This window comes from Serinus canaria, unplaced genomic scaffold (assembly GCF_022539315.1).
Source record: "Serinus canaria isolate serCan28SL12 unplaced genomic scaffold, serCan2020 HiC_scaffold_424, whole genome shotgun sequence".
Lineage (NCBI taxonomy): Eukaryota > Metazoa > Chordata > Aves > Passeriformes > Fringillidae > Serinus > Serinus canaria.
In genome coordinates this window covers 3,483-7,892 of record NW_026108538.1, presented here as the reverse complement: position 1 = coordinate 7,892, position 4,410 = coordinate 3,483, and the positions used below count along the sequence as shown (strand labels likewise).

Sequence of the window (4,410 nt, the reverse complement as noted above, 5' to 3'; positions counted from 1 at the left end):
TGGCTGGAAGTTATAGGTCTCTGCACAAGGTAGTAAATAACCCTGGTATAGATCCATTTGTTTAATGGTGATCATAATAAACTCTTTATTTTTCTATAAATATCTCTTTCATCCTATGGAACACAGTTGTATAAGGGCTCAGTACTATCTATATACACCTATACTATCCTTTAAACATAAACTATTGACTAGTCTAAGACTGCATCCATCTGCAGCCTGGCTCCTCTCTGAGACCTTCAGGAAGCAAGGAGGTCCCTTCTGCACCTCGTGTCTCCTGCCTGCTCCCTGCACAGCTCTCCAGGTGGTCCTGTTGGTCCTGGGCCAGCTGTGACAGCAGCAGGGACACCTGAAAGAGGCACAAGGCCCGGCTCAGACAAGCCCACGCTGGTAGGAGCACCTGCAGCCCCACGGTTCCGGCTCTCGGGGCAGACACAGCCTCCAACTCCAGCCCTCACCAACACTCTGCCCTTGGGCAAGGGGAAAGGAACAGGCTCCCAGACAGAACAGAGCTCAGATGATCAACAAGTCCAGCTCAAGGCTGGCAAACCTTTCCCACGTACATCCCTCAGCCACCACAGGTCTATTACAGAGACTTCCAATGGGATTCAGGAACACAGCTCTGATTTTCAAAGCACACATAAGGGCCACCAACCCCTTTCTCCACAGGCTGTACCTCAGCACGAGAGCTGCTGCTCCCCTGAGCTCCTGGAAGACTCTTCTACTTGAGCTGCTGGGCTGCCAGCCCAGGCATGAGGGGAATGTGGTACTTGGGTTGTTTTGGTGCTTTCTTGAGGCATTTGAGCACCCCATGCCCCTTTTTATCCCCATTGGGAAAAACGAGGTTAACTCTCCTGTAAAAGGTTAAAAGTTGAATAAAGGACAATAAGAGACAAAGAGAATAAAGCAAAGTTTTTGCGGTTGGTGCTTGGCATTCAGCCAAGAGCACACCTGCTATTTCAGAGCTGTCCTTTACATACCCTTTCTATTGCATCAGCCTACTGCATAGTCATAAACAATTATGCATATTTAAACTTTTCCCCAAACTAGTTTACATGTTCCAAGAATTGTTTAGCATGGCTCCTCCTTGGGTCCACCTTTTCAGAGCACGTGCATTTCGTGGCTGTGGTTTGAGTCTGCCCTTGTTATCACCTTCTGTTTGGGCTTTGGTCCATGTTTTCTACAGACAGTGGGTGCTGATATTTGGCATGTCAGTAGCAGGGGGCTCCATCTTATGTTCATTGAATGTTATCCCAACCAAGCAGGCAGTTTAACACATATAGCACTATATCAGCTATTTCACCACTATGTCTAGGCTTAGTTAACAAATTCCCACCGCCTTGTCCTGTCAGGGCCTGCGCAGCACCTCATCCCTTCATGGCCTCCCACCGACCCTCAGGGTTCCCTCAGGGTCTCCCCCAGCCCGGCCAATCTGCCTGGCAGCGGTGCAGCCCCAAGGGAGCTCCAGAGGAGCCTGATCAAGAGACACAGATGGCCCTTCCTGCCTGGCACAGGGCTTGTGGCCATCTCCAGGCACTGCTCTCACAAGGATCCCCACAGCTCCGGCCCCTGTCCAGCCACTCTGTCGGCAGCACAAAGGCTTCAGCAGAACCAACAAAGGCCAAGAGACTTCTGGCCATTTCCCCTTCCCCACTGCACACCTGGGTAGCTCGCTTGGCACAAGGACCCATTTTCCCCTCTTCCCCGGTGCCCTGCGGATGCTGGGCACCAAAGAAAGCTCCTGGGAGTCTGGGTATTAGAACACATTCTATATTTATAGCCTCAAGAACAACTAAAAATAAGGAAAATAACCAATCTTAAAGAAAAGAAAAATCCCCCCTGGCTCAGATGGCCCTAGCAGACAGAGAGCCCCTCAAATCAGCGCTCCTCAGAGCCCCAGCAGCACAGCCAGCTGTGGCCCCAGAGACAAGGCCGTTTCTTGCGTGCCCTGAGAAACCGATCTTGCAGCTTCTGCAAGATGGAGCCCGGAGCTCTCTCCACAGCCCGGAGGACAAAGGCTGTTTCGAGAGCCAGGCTTCTGGTGGAAGGGCTGATGTTCTCTGCCTTGTCTTCAAGGGCTGCAAGAGAGGGGAACAGAGCCACGGTCAGATCCCGGATCTGCGGGGACCCGAGGAGACCCCCGTGCCATGGCCATGCCAGCCGGCTCTGGCCATGGCCAGGAGGGAGCAGGGAGCAAGGGGATCAGCCCGAAGATGACGGACACTACTGCCCCATGTGGGCCTGAAATCGGCGCCTGTGCTCCGGCCATGCCAGGCCTGCTCCGCACAGGGAGCAGAGCCCTGGGCAGCGGGGCAGGGATTGCAGCTCCCCCCGGCAGCCGGGGCTGGCAGCCCTGTGCCCTCACTCACCCTGACAGATGTGCCGCAGCTCTCGCTTTTGGCCTCTGAGGTGCCGCCCGGCCATCCCTGTGAACACAGAGCCTGTCACGGCCCCAGCGGCACAGCTCCCTGCCAGCGGTGCTGCCAGCCCTGGGGCCACACGGCCTGCTGGCCCGGCAGGGCTCGGGCCGGGCCCTGGCCGCACGCTGCCGCCCAAGGGCACGGCTGCCAGAGGGCGGCAGCAGCGCCGAGGCCAGCCAGGGCTCCACGGGGCTGGGCATGGATGGCACTGACGGGGCAGCAGGCGGGGCTGGGGCCGAGCTGCAGCAGGATGGGGCGGTTCGGGGCAAGGAAGGGCAGCCCAGGCTGGTGGCTCACCCATGAACCTGATGGCCGCCTGTCGCAGGGACTCCTGTGGGCTCTCCAGGTACTGCAGGGCGTGGCGCACATTCTCGGCTGCTCGGCTCCTGTCCTCTGCCAGCTGGGGAGGGCGCCAGGAGGGTACACTTGGTGCAGGCTCAGCCCCTTGGCCAGGCACTCCATGCAGCCAGCCCTGGCCTTCCCTGCCTGCAGAGCCCTTTCTGGCGGCCAGCAGCCACTGGCACCGGGCTCTGGAGGGGGCAGCGGGCCGGCTGCTGCCTGGGGAGTCGCCCTGCAGCCCAGCTGGGCCAGGCTCGATCGGCACCTGGCTCGGGGCTGCAGGAGCCTGGAGCAGAGCCCATGTGGCCCAGGGAAAGCAGCGGTTTGTGGGGCACAGTCTGGTGGCCCTGGCTGCAGCACTGGGCAGGGGCACAGCTGCCAGCTGCATGCATTGAGCAGCGTGGTCAGGGGGCTTCTCCAGCCTGAGGCTGGGGCTTGCAGGCCATCCTTACCAGGCCCTCGCCGAACCTCCAGGTCTGATCCAGCCGCAGCATGTGTGTGAGATCCTTCCTGTGCAGGAATGTGGCTGAACAATACAGCGTTTCCCGGGAGGCCTGGAGAGCAGCAAAGACCCGGAGGTGGCACCACAGCCCAGGGCACAGGACCCACACAGGTCCCTGTACCAAGGCCAGGAGGAGGCTGCAGCCCGCCAGGCACCAGAGCAGGAGGCAGCCCAGCCCCCTGCCAGGGGACCAGCGGCAGCCACTGAGTCCTCACCTCTGCCACACGCTGGTTCTCGTTGTGGCAGTGGAAGGAGAGTGGGAGCAGGCTCTGGCGCACGTGAGGCTTCAGGGCCTTACTTTCTCCTTCTGGTAATAGATGCAGCATCTCTCGGAAGACGAACATGGAGCACAACTGCACCTGGCTATCATCCTGTATGAAAGGAAGGAAGAATGACCTCAGCATCGGCTGCTTCACGCCCACCTGGGCACTGGCCTGAAAACGCACAGGGCACAAAGTGTGTGGGCAGCAGCCGGTGGCCGTGGCTGGGGGCACAGAGCCTTACATTGTCAAAGAGCGGCAGGAGCGCCTCAACCAGCTGCAGGGCGAGGGGGCTGGCTATTGGGGCACCATTGCACAGGAACAAACCACTGAGGAGAACCATGGTCATCCTAAGCATGTCGCTGTCATTTTCCTGCAGGAGCTCCACGAGCCTTTCGTGCAGGCTCCACATCCTTGAGGCCTGTGTGGAAGACGAGTGTGTGAAACGCCCCCCTGCTGCCACAGGACCTAGTGCCAGAGCACTGGGGCAGCTGGAGCGGGAGGCAGGAGAGCTGGGAGCAGCTGCCTCAGCGCCCAAAGACCAGCTAAGCCCAAGTGACTGCCTTCCCCAGCCCCACGCTGGCAGCATGGCTTCAGCTGCTGCGCTCTTCTCACCGAGACACTGGTGCCGAGCACCAAGAGGCCTCTGAGTGCCAAGCGACGCATCTCCCGGCACTCGCTCTGCAGGTTCCTGGACATGACCTCCAGGACGCTGTCACGGCATTCACTCAAGTCCAGGCACCCCAGGATCTGAAAGGTACAAGGCAGTGATGGGGGAGCCGGCCAGCAGGAGCTCGGAACCGCACAGGGCTGGATCCAGGCAGCAGCACAGGGCGCAGGCACCGTCCTGGCAGCTGAGGCCACGAGAGGGCAGAGAGGGCAGAGGGAGGCA

At 59.3% G+C, this 4,410-nt stretch overlaps 1 long non-coding RNA gene across 1 annotated transcript; it reads right to left on the bottom strand.

The window, feature by feature from the left end:
• Nucleotides 1-1,751: 1,751 nt before the first annotated feature.
• Nucleotides 1,752-2,627, bottom strand: LOC108962232 (uncharacterized). The gene is made up of 2 exons (XR_007780765.1): nt 2,367-2,627; nt 1,752-2,075 (listed from the first exon to the last, which is right to left on the bottom strand). It is a non-coding gene; the product is annotated as an uncharacterized LOC108962232 (long non-coding RNA).
• Nucleotides 2,628-4,410: the final 1,783 nt, after the last annotated feature.